We start from the raw sequence: 21,587 nt of genomic DNA on the forward strand, positions 1-21,587 counted from the left end.
GAAAGCATGCTTTTTAAAAATTACATCTAAAAAAGGTTATATCAAACTCATTATTTCCCATTTTATACTCCAAATATATATAGATCTTTTTAATATGGCCATATATAAGTGCCAGCTACTATCTGTTTAGATGATCATGGATGAATGTCACTGTAAAACAATGTTTTAGCCCACAGAATGTATGGAAAATGCCAATTTCAGGTATGGCAAATAAACAGAAAATACCTGATGCATAGAACAGCCATGACAGCCTAACAATGTGTACATTCAGAATAAAAAGCATAGACTTTGTTTACATATCCAGTATTAAAACAATAGATGAAAATGCAGATAGATATTCCATTTCTGATCCAGGAGCTAATAGAAAGTATACCTGCCAACACTGACAAATGAATAGGCACAACTAATTTACAGATCACAATGCTAAAAACACTTGGTATCTACATTCATACTTCTGAGTTTTAAAGAGGAAATCAGTTTTATTTAAGGTAAATCAAGGTTTCATACTAGACTAGTAACAAAAGCCAGAATGATTTGCATAACATTACTATCAAACATGATTTGTAGATATTAAAAATTCCGACTGAAAATAATTTTATCAAAATGGAAGCTGTCTTTGCATTCTTCATTAAAATTATATGCCTATTTCTAATACCAAAGAAAGGCAGTGCTACTCTTCATCTTCCTAATTGCTGAATTTAAAAAAAATACAGAAGTATTGGAATAAAATTCCCCAGTATCTAATTTTCACACTTGTCTGTATTACAGTTATGCTAAAATTGGGCTGTTCTGATTACAAGACCCAATAATTTTGGAAAAATTAACCAGAGAAAAAAACTACAAAACACAGCATGATATGGATTTATTCAAAGGTCGATTAATAACTTAAAATTCTCCATTAGTGATCATAGAAAAGAAAAAAAAAGGCAGAACACAGCTGGCTATGTGCGTGCCTTTGATAGTCGTAGAGCATGGATAGGCACTTCATCATCCTGCCTTCCTACATTTATCTGTTAAAATTATTATCAAATATCAGCCAGGAAGCAGTCGTGAATCACAGCCTGCTCCTCGTCTTCAGGGGAATGATACAATGAGGGTCTATTCATCAGGGTGGCAATGGGCACCAGTAATTAGTTCCCTGCACTGGGATCTCCTCCACAGCTTATTTCAGCCAGCACCACAAACATATGACAATGAAAAGCTAATGGAAGCCGCTAAAATTTGTTAACCTCTTCTGCCATCAATCCTTCTGCTGTTCTGGGCTACAGTATTATGCAAAGATGGTAAATTATTAATTTGTCATTCATCTGCCTCGCCGTGGTTTTGATAGAATTAAGTGATGCCATTCTTCTGGATAACAATTACAATTATAGCACATTACGAAACTATGCTAAAATTACTAGGAAAAGAGGTAACAATGATCAGGCATGAAATATTATCCTGAAACATAATATATCTTTAGTCCCTTGCTTTTATTTTCAGTTCTGCATATGAAATTTGCATAGGATTCTATCTCCTTCAATGGTGCACTGATTATTCACACACAACTACACAACCACTATTAGACTGCATGTTTTAGTATTTGTAAGTATTGGCAACCACTGCATTATGAGGGGAAAAAATATAGCTACCACATAGAAAAACACCCAACAAAGCCAAAAATAAACACCTGTGTTGACTAATTGTTACAAGTGAGCCATTTTTGAGAGCAGCTACTGGGGAAAATGCATTTTTGAACGAATATAAACCAGTTTATATTAGAACCAGTATAAACCAGTACACCACAAAGCTATTCCAGCACACTGCCTTACTGGTAAGAGCAATTAACCACAGCAGTCCCATCCCCAAAAGGCAATGCTGCACCATGCCTTGTACCTCTGCAACCAGGGGGAGACAGACAAATATTGCTCTGATTTGGGCAGAATTGACTGCTGGCAGACCAAAGGACTGTGAAGCAAAGGGCCAAGAAGGCAGATTTTGGGGACACTACAGCATCCACAAGGGAATTTGGCAACAGGAGCTCCTGGACCTTCAGTGAAGGCTGCCATATGGACTAAAGGTGCTATATGGACTGGATCGATGAACCTAAGTACTTAATTAGTCTAAATGCAAGAGCAACATCGCTCAGGGGATCAGGGATTTATAAATTATAAATCATATGATTTGCATGGATTTGTCAGGGCCCCCTCCAACATGATACAGTAATTAGTGGCTCCTTAGTAACAATATTGACTGAGTGGGAACAAAGCTTTTATATTAAGTGTTTTATTCAAATAGCATAACCAATATATGGCTTTATTTTTCCAACAGTTTCCCAAATTACCAAGCTATCTACTCAATGTGGAGAGAACACCTTCCTCTCATTCCCATGCACCCAACTTCATGGATTAAATTGTACACAGATGAGATCAAATTTTAAATGACCAATATAACCTGTTACCTCAGGATTTTGTGGCATGAAAAAAGTAAGTCACTTCACTGTGGGCAGCAAGGAAAAATCTAAATACTCATTTATCTCTACTCTCAGAACAAGAAACCTGTATTTCCTATCAGTTTCAAAGATTAGGACAATTGGAGACAAAACATACCAACTGCTGTACTACTTTTATTATGGTGTCATAGCAAAGGTATTTTAGGGATGAAGACCACCTATTAGTTCTCACACCCTTATAGATTTAAACTGAATCTAGGCCATACCAGAGAACAATGAGAGGATCATGCAATTGCTGAAGAATTGCTTCCTGTAATGTCTTACCCACTTGTGTATTCTGAGATTTTCTGCCATCCCAGAAAAGAAACAGTCAGCACACCAGCTGTAAAGGGACTGTGTGAGGGAGGGATGAGGAAATAAAATGCAAACCTACAAAAGCAACATTTTGAGAGGTCTTAGGGCTGTACTCAAGCTACCAGTTAAGTGAGAATGGATTTTAGCACACCACAGAAGACCCCACTCAGATCCTTAGACGAGTGAAGTAGGAAATAAAAAAATACACAACAGAAATGAAAAAGAAATTGAAAGAAAGGCAAAAGAGCACAATGTTTTAGAAGTCTTGAGACAGAGGATGGCTAGAGGTCTAAAAGACCTTTTCTATCTAGAAGGCTTTTTAACCTTAAAGGCAAGAACATTCACTTCCACAAAAGGTAATCACAACAAACTAAAAAGAAGAGAAGCCTGCTTGAAGATACCAAGATAAATTTTGAGATTACACACTCCTTGTCAGAACTCTCACAGTAGAGTTATGCAGGTGAGTCAATTTCCAAACCTAATCAATCCTTGGTCTCTTCACTAAGACCATCAGCAAGGCAATCAATCAGTGATGGCAATTCCTAAGGTGTAGATGCTCAAACACAGAGACTTAGGCTAAATTAGTTTCATAGACAGCCAAAAACAGAGTGGCAACACCACTCATGCATCAGGAACAGCAGTGCAGATCTGAAAGGAAATCTAAAAGAAGGCAGCTCCACGATATCTCCATCACCAACTGTATATCTACTCCAACTTCTGGTTATAATTTATTACACACTTTGGTTGCAATAACTCATCAAATGCAGAATATCAGGTGCTCCTTCTAAATTACATTAAAATAAAGCAATCAAAGAATGCAAATAGTGGTGCCTAACCTTAAAGGAAAGATAAACCAGATTATTTTGACACTGTTCAGAAATGCTAATTGGTCTACATCTAGGTCACTTTTGCTTCTAGGTAACATTTTCCTCTAAAATGTTTCAAGAACTCAAATCAGATATCTTCTGCAATAGACACAAACATTTTTCTCAAAAAAACCAAAAACAAACCTACAAAAACCCCAACAATAAGCATTTGCATTTGAATCACAGAACTGTTTGGGTTTGGAAGGATCATCCAGCTCTAAAACTCTGCCATGAGCAGGGACACCTCCCACTAGACCAGGTTGCTCAGGGCCCCATCCAGCCTGGCACTGACCACTTCCTGGGATGGGGCATCCAAACTTCTCTGGGCAACCTCACCAGTGCCTCACCACCCTCAGAGTGAAGAATTTCTTCTCAATATCTAATCTATACCTCTCCTCTAAGTGTGAAGCCATCCACGTTTTTGCAGAAAGTCCCCCTCCACCTTTCTTGTAGTCCCTTTAGGTACTGGAATGTGCTGTAAGGTCTCCCTGGAGTCTTCTCTTCTCCAGGCTGAACAGCCCCAACTCTCTCAGCCTCATAGGATCATCTTCATGGCACTCTGGACTCACTCCTACAGGTCCATGTTGAAGACCCCAGAGCTGATGCAGCCCTGCAGGTGGGCTCCCACCAGAGCAGAGCAGAGGGGCACAATCCCCTCCCTGCCCTGCTGCCCATGGTGTTCTGGATGATCCCAGGACACGTGTGGCTCTCTGGGCTGAGTGCTCATGGCTGGGTCATGCCCAGCCTCTCCTTCATCAGCACACCCAAGTCCTTCTCAGCAGGGCTGCCCTCAATCTGTTCATCTCTCAGCATTGATTTGATTGTCAATCCCAAGATAAAAGTGCTGAAGGTCAGGAAAATACTGAAAACCTTTGGTGGAGTACCTCCAGCAGACTGCAGGGTATCTTGTAATGGAAGAGGCTGCCTGATCTTGCAAATTGAAATCCATTGCATTTCCATTGCATCCAGCTGGATGTCCAGAATATTAACTAAAGTATCTTATATTTTGTATGCAGTAATAAAATGCAAGGTATATTCCACTAATTGACTCAATAAAATGCAATTTCAGAAATCAAGTGAAACATTTTCTGAAGCAATTACTCTTGTAATGAGCTTTCACAAACTGATCTAAAAAACTAAATTACACCACACCACACAATGAGCACACTACTAGCCACATGTCAATAAACATTTGTCTAAAAAATATTTTGTTCACATCTAGATATATTACTGACCTGTTACATAATAAAAAAAATATATAACACACTTTGGAAAATAAAACATTGATCTTGATGATGGCAAAGCAAACACTGATGACGTTAACAGGCAAGTTCTCAGCAGCACTACCAAGTTCTAAATTTCATGCAGAGATCCCATGAACAAGTGCTTGCCATGTGGCAAATTAGAGTACTGATGAAGTAGGGAAAATGACTTTTTCTGTACATCAGGTTCCTGACCTGATTCCCACTTTGCCTGTACTACCAAAGCATACAGGAAAAGATTTGTTTAGTATTAAGCCGAAGTTGCAGCTAAAATATAACTCAGCCAGCTACAGTGTGTGTATTTCACAGCACTTCACTGATAATGTACCTACTTCAGGACATTAAAGATTAATTAAATCCTGGTAAGTGCATTGAGATCTTTGGAAATGTTGTCTGCATTACCTATATGTTCTTCAATGGCCCAACCTGTTACTGTTCAACTCTTTCTGCCTCTCTCAGCTGCATTCACACAAGCATTTGTGTGGCCATTTTAAACCAAACCACAGTAACCAGCTAAGATTATCACAGTTCATTGTTTTTATTCTGTTTCATATAAGTGACCTATTCACCCTGCAGCCTCACCAGCAATACTGTGTGACTAAAAATAAGGGAAAGAGATGTGTAGGTGAGAGGAAGGAAGGAAAGGATGAGAAAGAATATCAAAAAGACATATCCTGAATCATACTCTAATATGAACAGAATCTCAGCCATTTCATGTTATCTTCCTTTTCCCCACACATAGACAATCATATTCCATATTTTCAGGATAAAGACTTCCACAAATGGAAAAAAACCTGAGAATCTTTAAGAAAAAAAACCTTGTGCATGCAGGCTCTTAATCTCTGCCACAGTTACTGCTGCAGTAACAGGAACTGGTCATTACAAAGGCCCAAGGCCACTGAGTACAACTTCTTTGGCATAATATCAATTATGCAGAACACTAATGTAATCCATTAAATCAGCATAGTCTATTTACTACTTCTAACCCTTCTCCAAGAAAACATTTGGCTTTGTCTGTAAAGGATTTTTTTTTTTTTTTCCTAAAACAACCTTTGCCTTTATCTGTGCTTCAATTTTATCAAAAGGTGAGTGTGCAGGGGGGATTCCTGGGTTTGCTGAAGAGAGAGAGCAGTGTTCTTCTTTGAGTCTATCAGAAGAAAGAGATTTGAAAAGCAGGCCATGAACTTCAGGCACAATTTGTGCAAGGACTTAGCACAGATCTCTGAGGACTCAGCACAGCTGTAGGGGACTTTTGTACAGTTTAAACCTCAGGTGCTTCCAGTGTAGAGGAGAAGGGAACATCAGCAAGGGAAGCCTGTCTTAACAGATGTTTCATGCTATTTCCCCACATAAACACGACAGTACAAACAGCACAGATCTGTAATTCCTAGATTCTGCATTTTAAAAACTAGTAGAAATGCTTTGATACAGTAAATAGGAGATTATCTCTTTGCCTCAGCCATTAGGCACCTCAGCTACAATTCCCTGCCCAGGACTCCTGATTTCTTTGTTTTCATGGAATCATACTGAAAATCAATTCCCACCTAACTAGCATGCAAACAAAACCAGAAGAACAATGCCAATTTCAGATACCACAGACACTTTTTTTCTGCACTGACAAGCTTTGAATTCCTCATTTAAAAAGCAATCCAGAATAAATGTTGACTATAAATGTTTCAGTCTCCCTTTACGCATTATAAAGCACCATGTCAGGGAAGACAAGCCCACCTTTAAGGTGCTGCTGTCCTAGATAATGGTGTTATTAACCTCCAGTTTAAAAACAGTTTCTGTTTATGTATGAGTTTATGTAGGCTCTTCTTTGATCTTTATTAACCCCTTGGTAGCTAGCCACAGTCCTGGCTTTTTGGAGCATTCTTTGAAGTGCTGGCATTCCAGTGCACATTGATACTTCAAAGAAAGCTCACTTAAGTACATGGTACAGTTCTAATCATGTATTTCTGCAATCACTTTCTTATCTTAGGCTGATCTTATTATGATCAGTCTAATATAAAGCTGCACTTCCAAAGACATCACCACGAGACACAGTTCGATCCATGTTGCATTTCTGACAAGATTAATTATAAATTATCTGAAATTAAAACTACTCCACTCTCCTACCAGAAGTTAACAGGAAAACTTTCTTCTGGCTTTCAGCAAAATTAATTCAGACACGATTTAGACATGGAAGAATGAACATATAGCAAATTTGCAGGGGGATGCTTTGGCTTAGGTGCTCATAAATCTTTGCAAATCCCACATATCCTATACCCGACTGCAGCCAACAACATTTGTTTAGCAAAGTAACTACAGCTCATACAGACCCCATAAACTGCTATTCATACTGAAAATAACAATCATTCCCACAATATACAAAAAATAGCTATGCTGCATCTTGCTGGAGGCTTTTTGCTATTCGTCTGATAATGTGGAATTTTAGTCTGCAGTACTTGTCACCCCTTCCTTGCCAAAATGAGCAACAAATTATAAGAAAAAATGTTGATGGACACAATATGACAAAGGAGCCAGGACAATCTTGATCTCTTTAGCCATTCCTGTTGGTTCTGATGCTTTCACCTTAAGCACATGCAGAAGAAGTACCTATTTATTTTCCCACTAATTACAGCAACAGCAGGTTTTCTGTAAGGAATAATGTACATTGAAATATTATGATTAATTCTTTACAGTAGCTTGGAATTTGACATCATCATCTTTCAGCATTTGTGGATATAATATAGATCAACTTTTGATCCAAACAAGAAAATTTGGTCAGTTCTGTGATTTTGTTTGCACATTGTTCTGACCCCAAAAGTATTAAACACAGAAATTACAGTAAAGCTTTCCCCAAAACTTAGAATTTTGACCTGCTGCAAACATTTCATCTCTTCTAGGAGAAACAGGATGAAATCACACTCCCATATATCTACACTTTAAGAGCTGTGGCTAACCTGTATCTTTTTTTTTATAGCTCTCTTAACAGCTGGATACTTTTCTTGCTTCCATAAAAATGTAATAGTGCACCCCTCTGATTTAATAAATACCTTTCTGCTCTATGCTCTTCTACAGGAAGTTCTTTTTCTATTTTTTTTTCTCTTTAGTATATATTTTTTCTGGGTCCTCTGGCAGAAAGGTCTAAAGTAGCTGGGGTGGGGGTTTATATGATTTTTTTAAGGTTTTTGTTTGTTTGATTGTTTTGGGGAGGGTTTGCTTTTGATTGTTTGGTCTGGTTTTGTTTGGGTTTTCTGAAGTTAAAATTACTATCTATTAACCAAATTAACTCAGCAATTAAACAACCACCATAGAGAGAACAACAGAAATTACTGAGACTTAGGTACAACCTTTTTTTTAAACATAAAGGGAAGACAAACAGGTCTCTAAATTCCAAAATATCAAAAATACATTAATTTTTGTATTTTTATTATGGACAAAATTTAAGTGCATCTGGGGACACAAGGAAATTCCCCCTTGAACCTCTTGCTTAATCATGAAAGAATTTGAACATCCTTGCTTGAAATTAGGGAAGGGGGAGCAGGCAACAGCACATTTGGCTACTGTTAAACAGCAACTTGGGAAAGGAATTCTCAATTCAGATTGCAGGTTAAGATACTGCAGCCTTGGAGACACTCAACTTCAATATCACCTGTATTTCTTCTACTCTCTGATACAATTAAAATCAAAGCTTTTCAAAAAAAAGATCCAAATCAAAATCAAAAAAAATCAAGTATGACTTGATTCAAAGGTCACCACTTCTGTACAAGATTGAATTCAGGATCTAAAATCTGAGAAGAGCAAAATCTGGGAAATGACTTCATAGTGTGATGATTGCAGGAACACATGTAAAAGAGACTTGAAGTAACTGCAAACATTATGCTGCACTCTGAGACAGGAAACAATAAGCACAAGGCAGAAAGAACACTGAGAAGCACATGGAGCAAGACTCCTGTTTCCATACTAGCCCAGCATCCTTAGGAAACAGCAACAGGACTCAACACCCTCTAAAAAGGCTTAACTTATTAAATAAATTTCTCTCTTGAAAGCCTCACAAACTATCACTAAGAAATAAAAAAAAAAAACACAGCACTGAATTATGATGAAACACCATTTCCTGGACCACACAGAGAATTCTGTATTTACTGAAGGTTTAAAAAAAGGAAATGGTAGACTGCAAACACACCTTCTCTTCTGTCCTAAGTGATCAACAAAGCAGGAGACAAAAGGTTAGCAACTCACAGGCCCTGCAGAAGGGGGCAAGTTCAAAACTGTTACTGACAGGGTCCTATCAAAATTATTTAAGCTATTGAACTGCCTCTTGAGATCCACTGATGCCCCAAGGGCCAGGAAAGTTGTGAAGCCCTCATGAATTTACAAAAAAGAAGTGGGGAAGCCATCCTTATCAATGTTACAAAACCTATCAAAGGACTGCTGCAGTAAAGAATGAACAATGGTAAGAAGGGCTAAACCACCCAAGGTTCCTTTGATAGAGTAATCCAAGGGCTTAGCCCAGGATAAAACCTTGTACACTCACACATCAGAAGCTGCTAACTGAAAAGATGCAAGTTCTTTTCCACAGGTATGCCAAGAGAAAAATGTAGCAACAGAAAACTTGGTAAGAAACACTTGGACCGATCAATACAAGAGATATTGTAATATTCTTTCCTCCACATATTCCTACTTCATCCTCAAGACTAATACTAAATGTTAAATCCAACCTTATAAAACAGCATTGATAAAAGGACTGGAAAATGAAAGATCAAGAAGCAACAAATGAGGAAATGTTTCCTGTTTTATTCCAGTGATTTAAGCACGAGCATAACACCCACAACTTCGTCCCCTCTGCATTAGTATCCATAGACACACGTGTTTAAAAGAACAAAATTTTTTCCTCAGGGCAGTTATTACCTCTCTTGGCAAGACTTCCAGCTTCCTTCTCTTCATCTAGCTACTCCTTTACTTGTTTTTAAGACAAATTCACCCAAAAAAAAAAAAAAAAAAACCCCAACCAAACAACCACATACACAAAACAACAAAACAGTAGGAAAACCAACATACCTCTGTAGTTTCTTTCCTAACATTGAAACAACTTCCTCAGTATTAAATTCTCCTTCTCAACACAGCAATCCAATCACAGAGGAGAACAAAATGGAAACAACACTGTCACTCCCAGTGGGAAACAACTCAGCACCACCAAGAAATTCCCCATCAAAGAGGAGAACCAGGGGCTCCAGAGTAACTCACATGGGGCTGCAGGCAAACCCCATCACTGCAGTGGTGCCATCAACCACCCAAAGGGCTCCTTGTCCCTGCAGAAGAGGGACAGAGGATAGAGAGGACACAGGAATGTCTGCACCTCTTCTCACCAGAGATCTAACCTGAAATTCTGCATCCCAAAATGTCAGTGGTGGCTTAAGGAAGAGCAAGATCGATCCAATCGTGTGCAAATTCTCCCCAAGCACTCTGCCAGTTTCCAACTATTTTCAGCTCAGGGGATTTCCTGAGTCTAATGTGGTTTGTCTATTTATACTCCTTCTTCCTCCTAATGTATTTCTCTTCCAAGTACTCTTTCACAATTATTTCAAATAAATCCAAGTATCAGTGCCCTCAATCCCCATGTTTGGGAAGAATTACTACAGTGAAAAAAAAACAAGGTGGAACTGTGCACGTTTCTGGGAGTGTTCTAATGTGTACCTTCAGCACCCAGGGTAAGAGATCTCCAGAAATCTTCATTTTTGGACTCCAGAATTCCACCAGTGTGTTTATAAACCAAGTGTCTGTATAGTATGTGATACTGCTAATGTTCACAAAAAACTATAGTTGGGACACTGAAAAAAAAAATCCTTTAGGTACTAAAGAAACTCCTAACAAAACTATAAACTTCCTATTTAAAATCTGGAATGCAAATGTGATAACAGAAGAGTTCCCTGTAATAACCATACAATTCTCCACATTTTTTTTTGCTGGAGATGTTAATTTTTGTTTTATGCAAATTCTTCAGAGGAGATTATTTAAGACCACACCACTCCTAAATTATGGTACAGATACTTATAAGCATAATTTAAGTGTACTACACCATAATGCACATTTTCTTCCTTGAACATAATCTCCTTCCTACATAAATAAACTGTATCTGTAATTATCTCTAGTCACACCTTTCTCCATTATTCAGCTTTAGAAATAACTATGCATTGTCCCTGCTAAACTAAGTTAAATTATTTTTTTAGTAGTCAATGACAAAGAAATTAAAGAACTCAAACATTTTGATACAGTTTGTAACACAACTTTTCCAAGAAACCTTGCTTACAAACTATATTAAATCCATCACAGAAAACACCCATAAAGAGAAGTCGTAGTAACTGACTTGAAAATCAAGGGTTTTCTGCAATTAGCTTTTTTCCTGGCAGAAGAGTCAATTCAGACTGACACTTAAAATCAAGAAAAGACTGTTTCATTTCATCATGAAAATTGAATGTTTTCACTTTCCTTTTCAGAATAAAAAGCCTATGTAGTTTTTAAGAGATGTCAAGGATAAGATAAAATGAAATGTTTTCCATTGCTACAAAATACTAATGTTTCCATGAACAGAGCCCTAGGAAGAATAAAAAAAATGTTAATTTACACACAAACCAATTCAGGTTAGAGTGACTTAGGAATTCTAATTTGGACTGTCTCAAGTACAGAATATACACACAGCTACTTGTACTACAGTTTGCAACTAAAAATTAAAGAGACAATAATGCAAACAATGGCAAAAGGACTCAAATAAAACCTGATCTTCTGCTACAGTTTCTCAAGGTCACAGGATTCATTTTCAGTATCATGCACCATTAAAATTTACTTTGTTGTACCAGTCAAAGAGGGATAGAGAATATGGTTTTCAAAAAGGGATGGCTTTCATCTAGACTTTCACCCTCTTTATAGGGAATAACTTTGCTTAACTTTGGAAATGAAATACATGTGTGAAGCTATATGGGTAAGCAGCAAATCACAGCAATAGCTACAGATTACTTACCAAACCATATGATAGAAGTAACCAATCTTCAATACTAATCGCTGCAAGATGGTTTTCTTCCCCAAAAATTTCCCATGAGGGAAGGGGGCAGTGAGGGGAACAGAGACAGACTTGCAATCATCACAAGGATTACAGTACAATGCATGGGATTTGGAGGAGAAATTTTAATTTCTCTTTAGTATATTTTAATAATTGCTAATAAAATTTGTCAAGTCAAAGTCAGCTATGTTAAGAGAACTTCAGTTCATTTCTCACACAGAAGCTCTTGTCCAATGTATTTTATTGGTTGTTTCTGTACAAAGCTGCCAAACATGGCCCTGCTAAAAACTTTGGAAGTCCACAGTCTGTATACAACCAGTAGGTGCTTGCTGATGGCAAAAAACCTTTGAAGATGCTGCCCATCTTTCCTTGGGTTGTGCCTCCCAGGCTGCCCCATCACAGCCAGACTCTGACCTCACGTGCATCAAACCCACCAAGAACAGTCTTGGGTCCTGTCCACAACAAACAGGCACTAACCCCAAAGACCAACAAAGAACAATTCCTCTTGTCCAGAATTTTATCTAGTACAAATAAAATGTAATAACAATAGTAAGAAAAAAAATTCCCTCTGAAATATTCTCTAAACAAAAATTCTCTGAAGTGGCTACTCCAGAAAGATTGAGACAAAGTTGAGGAAATCTTTCATCAGTGCTGTCTCCCCAACAAAATAAGCAGCACAAAGAAGAAAATTATTTTACCAGATACAGGAGAGACAAAGAGCCTATAAGGTACCAAAGAAAACATCTAAATGTGGAAGTCATGGAAGATAAATAGGTGAGAGGGGAGGGATTATGCATCTGCTGGGGATCAAGCACAGAAAAGAGCACAGAATTGGAAATCAGCTAGAAAAGGGTCAGAGTAGAGAAAGGGGGACAAAACCCAGGTCTGCTGGACAAAACCCTGGGTAAAGTAATAGAAGGTCAGAGAAGAAATCTCATGAAGAATTAAGGAGGACAGAAAATGCAGTCAGACAAGAAGAGACATAAAGCTGCAGGGGAGGAATATTTCTTCTATAATGTCTATATTATGTGATATAAGTGATCCTGTTTCTATTGCTCACTGAAAATTGGACCTCAATCTTAATCCTGGCCTACAGTATTAGTCTGGTGCTCCTTTGTTATTTTTCAGAAAAGGAGTGAATACTGTGTGTATGTGAATACTGAACACAGCGTTTGCACTTCCAAAATTTCTCTGCCATGAAGTAATCCTGCAGCTGCTCCTTAAAACTGCAAAGATCTCAGTCATTCAAGTCATGTCTCACCCACCTTACCAATAAAAAAATATTTAGAATAAATATACCATCACACAGCTAAAATGACATCTAGCATCTCCAGCTGCAGTAGCAAAGGCTTAATGGAAATTAACAAATTAATTAATACAAAATGTTTTTAATGATGTCATTACAAGGGTCTTTAAGCAAGGACAGGTAACACTGCTTATGCTGCCTTTTAATGCTTGAATCAGGAGCCTGCTGCCTTAATCTGACACACAGTACAGAATGGCAAAGCTAGACTGCTTTTAGGAGCACAATGCTGAAATACAGAAAACCCCAAACCAACCTAACATAAAAACCCTTTAAAATGAGTGACGAGGGCCACAAAGCACATTAGGGTGGGTATTGGATAGAACTGCAGGCCATGGGTCACAGTTTTGATATGGCCTTTCTTTCATCTGTCCTTAAAATGACAATCCCTCAAATATTTATTTTAAAGGGTGCATCAAGGACTAGTAAACAGTCAGGTTGAATCTTGCAGTTTTCTTATTCTTTAGAAGTTCAAGAACAAAAAATATTTGCCTTCCTAGGGTAGACAGGGTGCTCATGCAGGTTATTTGGTGTGCTCATAATTTTGAAAATATTGTTTCAGTAATCAAATTTTAACACAGCTATTAAAAACCAGAGAACATTACAGACATATAACAAACCCCTCAAATACTAACAGCATAAAATAAATGCAGTGATTAACTCCTTGGAGTTTCAGTGTTTTCAATTTTTTTGTTTTTTATACATACATAATATATATATATATATTCATTTATTTAAAAACTATTCTTGCATTGCAAGCATTACTGTACAGTGTAACAGCATTTCCCTCCCTTTAATACACAATTACCCACTGCCATATGCTTTGTGTTTCTAAGTATCATTAATAAGGAAGTTGCCTTAAAGCCCATTCAAGTAACGGGTCAATATTCCTAGATCTGACATACAAAAGGACTTCTAAAACCAAGCTTGTCAATTTTTTTTTTTTTTGTTTATTTTATATCTATTTTTTGCTCTTGTTCACCCTCCTTTGAAGTTAGTCTTCAAAGCTTCAATATCAATAGGAATGCAGCATTAAGGATTTTACGACACTGTGCTACTTAAACTTTTATTGTTTTGTTGCAAAATCATAATCAGAAGGATTAGACTCTTGTATTTGGCTTTTTGTTTCTCTCTTTTTTTGTAACTTACCCTTTTTTTAAATTCCAATTCCAGCATGCCATAAATCTGCAGCATGCCCCTTTCATTCCTCCCACATTGACAAAATAATGCAGTTTAAACTTAAACATGCTCAAGAAAAAAAATTAACATTCTTTATCATTTTCTAGCAGAGACAGTTAATACTCTCAGGCTACATTAATAGAATCTTTCTGCCATTGTAGAAAGTTTGATAGCACTCTTATTTCAATGTCTGAATTTTTCTCCTTTTTTTGACAAAGACAAATGATTGCCATCAATCAAGATCCAATCGGGTATACACAGAGTCAAGCAAATGCATCACTCTTTACTGGTTTTCCTGCTATTTGTGCAGGCTTTGCTTCATATTATTTTATAGAATGATCAAAAAAGCAGCCGTAAGATAGATCATTCACACCCACTGTAAAATTAACTTTCATGAATAATGAGAGTTTTAAACCTCAGATAATGTATATGTTATACAGAAGATATTGCTGGAGTTCATTTCTGGCTGGAGATTATGTAAATGATACTATATGACCTTTATCATTACAAACAGGACATGCAAAACACATATTATTTCATACATCATTCTAAAGTAAGTCAGAACCTAAAGGAGAATCAGTCATTTATAATGTTCATGGTGAAGTGCTAAGGTTGCAAGAAAATGATATGAAGTACCTGTGATGTTTTTGACTACTCCTCCTCTGAACCTGTTACTTATGTGCTCTAAGCATACCAGAAATAACAGAAATGAAGCTTACCCCCTTTGTTTCTTATAAAGAAAATCAGTATTTTGTTTCTTGATAAAACCATTTATCTCAAGACTAAACTATGCTGATAATAACCACTTATGTCAATCAAAGTCAATGATATTGAATTAATTGTAATAGATACAGCTATATTTATATAATGAATGAATAAGTAGTTCAATTTCTTTTACACAAAACAATATTTTAAATCACTTTCCTTAAGTTACTTCCTTATTACTGAACAATAAGCTGAGCAAAGTTAAATTGCTTAAAGATTTCCTAAAGATAAAAGGTAGCATTCACCATGAAGGCTGGACAGTTGATACACATATGGAATCAATGATGAACTCTAGGAAAGATCTAGCAAACCAAGAAACCCTCAGACAGCATTGCTCCAGACTTCTCTTTTCTGCCCCAATGAGGAACAAAAAGAATATGAAATGTGGTTTAAATTTTGAGGGCTTACACAGCTTTTAAGTATGTAAAGGCCTTGATCAATAATATCTAAATAAATCCATTTATACAAAATTACATATAATTACTTATATTTATATACACTGAAATCTCAAATAGCCATCAAAGAAATTCCTATTGCCAAAACACCAAGTCCTTGGTATGAGCAAGCATTAAAGTGGAAAAAAAAAAATCAGTTAAACTGGCTCATATTATTCTTGTGTCAGGAAGAATATCATGCCACAGAAATGACCAGTTCTTAATCCCCAGTATCTTTCTCATTTTCAAACCTCCTGTCTACCATTTTTTTCATATAACCCTGAGTCCCATCCTTCTCTCAGAGGTTCAGTAGCTTCAGATCCAGCTGATGTGCTGGATCACAGCACAGCTTTAGGCACACACCACACTTTATACAACAATCAGAGATTAAGGCTCACCCCTGATTTATTTCACTCTCGGGGTACTGCTTCCCCAGTGGAAGTACATTTGCAACACTCATCCTTCAAACTCAGCCTAGAGGCAGTGTAAAATAATAGAAATTAACTGGAAAATCACAGATATTTTAGATTTTGTAGAAATCACCACCAAAAAAAAAAAAAAATCAGCTTTACAAAAGAAGCTAAGGTGCTGGTTGAATGAATTTTATTATACAACACTTGCTGCTGGTACAAGGGAACAGTTGGCTGCAGCCATCCTGATGTCTGCATGCTGCATTTTTAAAAACAAATTTGTATAGCAATTTTTTTCCAAAGGGCCAATGCAGGGTAGACAAGTCTGTGTGATACTCAGAATTTCAGAACTGCAGCTGATCTGCTGTGGACCTCCTACCACACACTTTGAAAAGCCAACATCCTTACTGAGCTCACCTGAGAATCACTGAGAAATTCTGTCCCAATGGAATTCCCAACAGTATAACAAACATAGATATGCAGCCACAATGCAATTCAGGAAAAACCATACCAAAAAAAATGTTTATTATGCCAAAGTTCTCTGAAGCCTTATCACATGAAAGCTTACAGCTGCATCTTAATGCTGATAAACACAATTTACACCTGCATAACTAGAACAATTTTAGTATTCATATTTATTATTTATATTAAATGCCCAAATATAGTTATCCTTCTCCCTTTCCTCCACTGACAGTTGGATATAAGTCTCCCTCACTGCACCTTTTTCTGAAGCCATTGCTTTCATCAGCTGCAGCTCTTGGTTCTAGTTATTTTCACACCCCATTCCTCTATTGGTGAAGAGTTTTTTCACCATCTTCATATCCCTGTCCACCAAGAAAAGAATGCTTTTACACATTTCTTCCCACTTTTCTTGTCATTTCTTTTCAAGCTCTAAAATTCAATGAAAATTCACAATTTTTTTCATATTTTTCTCTTCACTAGCATGCTAAATCTTTAGTGGCCTCTCAGATGATTTCTTAATATATTAAATGCCCCCTAATTACACATATATTTAATAACATGCCATTGGGTAATTTACTTAATAGAAGTTGTGCAGCATTTACCTTTCCTATATTATAAAGTCCAAGTCTGTACAATAAGAGATGAACTAAGAGATGAACTAAAGATAACTATTTTTGTGTTTTGTCTTTAAATTGTATCAAAACAGCCCTGCTCCCCAGCCTAAGCAGATATAGGGATCAGATATTCCAGTGCAAGATAAAAACATGTCAGATTTTAAAGTGTAGTTATCTGAAACAAAATTGGCCACACAATATGAAACTAATTAATGATGTTATGTCATGACAGCATGCTCCAACCAATTTACTACCTTTTTTTTTCTTTGAAGGCTTGCCTTCTACTATTTAAAGAAGAAAAATTTGTACTGTCATCAGTTCTGTTTAAAGAAACCAAAACTGTAAAGCCTAGATTTGTACACAAAAAATATCCCCCACAAAAATAATTTGCATGGTAAATTATCACATAATTACAGGAGCTACTGAGGGCAAAAGTTACCTTGGTCAGGGAAAAAGACATGGGAGTTAAGAGTCTGCCTTGTTCTTTGACCTAAACCACTCTTAGATTGATGTCTAACTGCACATTCTACATACAGTAAAAACAGCAGTTTATATTTCTCAGTGCTTGCTTGCTTCCTTGTTTATATATTTCAGATTTTTGACCAAACAGAGTACATGTAATGACTTAATCCCAAAAACACTTCTCAAATGGTACTATGTGTATATCTTGTAATTGAATCAATAAATTTTCATGGCCCAGTGTTTACCTTTTGCTGCAGAATGAACTGTAGTACAAGAACTGGTTACAGCCATTATTCTGCTAATGTGGCAAATACTGTGGAGTCAGTTTGAGTAAACTCTACAAGGTTACAAGGTCAAAATAAAAGACTGCATAATTTATCAGATCAGGCAAATCATTTTGAAAGTACAGAGTTAAGTGTGCCTTTCATGAATAAAGGTTGGAATCTGTGTTTATTCAGTCATACTAGAGATGGCATGTCTGTGTAAACTTCATTCATTTAAAGAAACCCTGACACTGCCACTATTTAAAACAGTGGAACATAAGTAATACATGTTGTTCTTACAGGATTACCATCCCAAATCATCAAACATTGTTGATTTTAGAAAATAACAAAGTCCTAGATTGCTAAGAAATAACCTCAAGCAACACTACAGATAGCAGTCTTTTTTCCCCTCAAAGTTTCCTAACAAATTTAGTCACAAAAATCCCAAAATTATAATATTTTCATTTTTAATACAAGCTTACTAATATATGCTGCTGATATTTTTTTCATGGTATGTGAAAAAATAAAGAAGCCAGAATGAAGGTCACCTAAACCCCATATTTCTGACTTTTTTTTGTAAAATTTTACTGCTAGTCTCAATTTCAGGCCACTTTTAGTTTCATCCTCAGCATTATAACATTCATTCTTCCTACTGCTGTTTACCAGCTAAAAATTCATCACAATTTTAGCAAGATTAGCTGTATGTGCAATGGAAAACTTAAAAAGCAAGATAAAATCCATTAAAACTCTGAGAATAGATTCTGGGAGTGCACAGAGGCTGCACTGTTTTCAACTGTTGGGGTTGTTTTCATGACTGGTGGTTAGTTGAAGGTATGCAAGTAGGAGGTCAGAGGCACTTGAACTAGCACTTCATCCTCAAATTTATTAGAAAGGAAATCAATGGAGAATGTTTAAATGTTTGCAGGTTAAAAGGTGGAAATGGAAGGGAAAATGTGTTTTTGCATAAAAATAGGAAAATATTTCCAAAAATAAGTAGCAATGCTAGGGAGACTGACATGACAATTCCATATCTACAAGGAGAACATTAATCAGCCTCTATTCAACAGTCAAGCAGTCAGTATTCAGTTAGGAAGAGAAAATTCAGGAGCATTTATATTTTGCAAATATAAATTGTGCTCCCCTTCCTGAAGCAGCAGAAGCCCACACATCACTCAATTCCCCACTCCCCTGAATGCAGCACTCAGCTCCTGAAGAAATTCTCTTTTGGGGAACAGTGCTGCAGTCAACCTTACATGAACAAAGGAGCCACTCTGGCAATGCCTAAGAAAAGTACAGATCATGTTTTGGTGGTACTCAAGCTTTTATCCTGATTGTCTATTTGTGGTTTGGTCAGTTCTTCACATGGCTAGGTAATAAGAGAGTTATCTGTCAAAATTCAATATTATCAAATTACTGAGAATTATTGAATAGCAAATAACACTGAAACAATGTTATTGTTACTTTTCAATAACAAAAAGACTGTTCTTCAAATGGACTCATCTCTACAGTCCAGAGCACCTGAAAACACTCAGGAGGAAAAGTTAGCTGAAAATGACCAGTGAGCAAACTCCTACATCACAAAGATAATGCAGTCTCAAAAATACCATGCTTGCATTTTTTTCCAAAGTTCTTCTCCTCTAATTACACATGTGCAAATTACATTTTTCAAAAGAAAATAGGAGATGCCAGGAAAAAAAGAAGTTACGGCTATTTGCACTGAAAGATTTTACAATATGTAATAAACTGTTGATTTTATGAGAGCTTACGAGAAAAATCAGGGAAGAAAGAAATCTTGTTTATTATATTACAACAGAGAAATAAATTATTTCAAGCATACAGAAAATGGACATATTAAATGAGTGCATTTGGTAAATTTAACACACAGAATCATACTCTATCATCTAAGATACCCTCAGTCACAGTTTTCTACTTGTTGAGAGAATAATGATTAATCGCACAAGAAAGTTGAACAAATAAAAAAGGAAAGGGAACACTAAAAATAGGAGAAGATAAGAAGCAAAAGAAGAAATGAATCAAAGAATGACACAGTATCACAGAGTTTGAAGAATGACCAGTCCCAGAAAGTTTCCCTGTACCTCTTCAAGTACTCTACTACAAACTGTGGGAGGAAAAAGACATTCAGCGAGTATGACGAAAATGTGGTGTTGGCAAACGATTCATAGCTACAGCAGACAGATGTATCAGAAGACTAAGAAATAACCAAGTTCAAAAGAAACCCAATGGGATTAAGGATATGGGTCAAAGAGGGAAAGAGGGATTAAAGAAGAAACATGCCAGAAAGAAAACGTTTACAGTGAGCAGCAACAGAAGCAAGGAAAGAGAACATGCCCCTGAGCAACATTGCTTAGCTGCCTGAAAAGAAAACCAGCTTCATTCGTCTGGGATTTCCTCTCATCAGATAAAAGTGACAGTAGCAGTGCAATCTGATTTCTGTATATAAAGGCACTCCAAAGATAACTGTGCAAAGGAGAAACATCTGCTCAGCATGCAGCAGACCACCTCTGCTCTGGCAGGGGAAAGGTATGATGGGCAAAGGACAAGAACATCAGCAACAGCTGCGCTCACTGCAGGCTGGAGAGGCTCAATTATCTCTCCTCTAATCACTGTCTCACCCCAGCTAATAGGAATTGTGGGACAGGCAAGGGATATAGGTAAGGGGTTACATACAGGCAACGTTGCTGAGGCTATTATTTAATAGTTTGGAAAAACATTTCAGTAGTCACGGTACAGCCCACATAGAGATGGAATATGTAGATCTAGTGAAGAGAAATTAAGTGTAAATCCTGCTCTTCCACCAGACTGTTCACAAGTAATAAAAAAACCCTCAGGGCAAAGAGGGGAGACAATATTTGAGATTTGCCAGAAATATAAGCTTTCAGGTCAGTTTGTGATGAGTTCAAAAGAATACTGACAAGGCACAAACACTTCTAATAAAAAGCTTGAAATAGGAATGGACAGAAACACATCCTTTGAAAATTACTGTAAAATATTTTTTAAAAATGTATTAATTTACTTTTAAGTTATCCTTATACATTTCTATCAAGCCTGATACTAAATAAAGAAATAATTTTATTGAGCAATTCATCCCTAAGCACAACTGTTTTTCACGCTTTCATGAACCAGCAAGAACAATTGACCAAAGGAGAAAAGGAAAAACAAAAAAAAGATAATGCTTTTAAAATATACATATAACACAGCTGCATGAACTGTGCACTTAAGCCTCAGTTATTCTCTGATCTATTTCAACTTCATTTGCAAGCTGTTTGGGATACAAAATAGATCTTTGTATTTTGTCCACTGTCAGCCCAAGGTAAGTGGAATGTTGAATAAATGACTGGAAAGAATTCTCTTGCAAACATTCATTACTTAAAATTGGCAGAAACCAAAGTAATTTCTTTTATTATTTCAAAAATTCCAGAAATCTCTGGAACACCATCAGATTTTTAAAGAATTACCACTTTCTGAAAAAAAAATTACATTAAAAGAAATTTTGTTCAAAACAATGAAATCAATCCTTCTTGACATGCTAATGGGAGGAAAAAATTTAAACTATTTCAAAATCAAAATAAGCATTCCATTCCAAAAGTACAAATACTGTATATATACCAGCAAGATGCTTCCTTTTTTTGTTCTTTGCATTAAAAAAAACCCTGCAATCTGTAGAAATGTCTTTGCTATATCCACTGAGGCTTGTGGTTGATCTTTCAATAATGTCATGA

At 36.6% G+C, this 21,587-nt stretch overlaps 1 protein-coding gene across 6 annotated transcripts in view; it reads right to left on the bottom strand.

The window, feature by feature from the left end:
* Positions 1 to 21,587, bottom strand: part of LRBA (LPS responsive beige-like anchor protein) — a 357,069-nt gene that overhangs the window by 174,122 nt on the left and 161,360 nt on the right. The window lies entirely within an intron of this gene.

Source organism: Erithacus rubecula, assembly GCF_903797595.1.
Source record: "Erithacus rubecula genome assembly, chromosome: 5".
NCBI lineage: Eukaryota > Metazoa > Chordata > Aves > Passeriformes > Muscicapidae > Erithacus > Erithacus rubecula.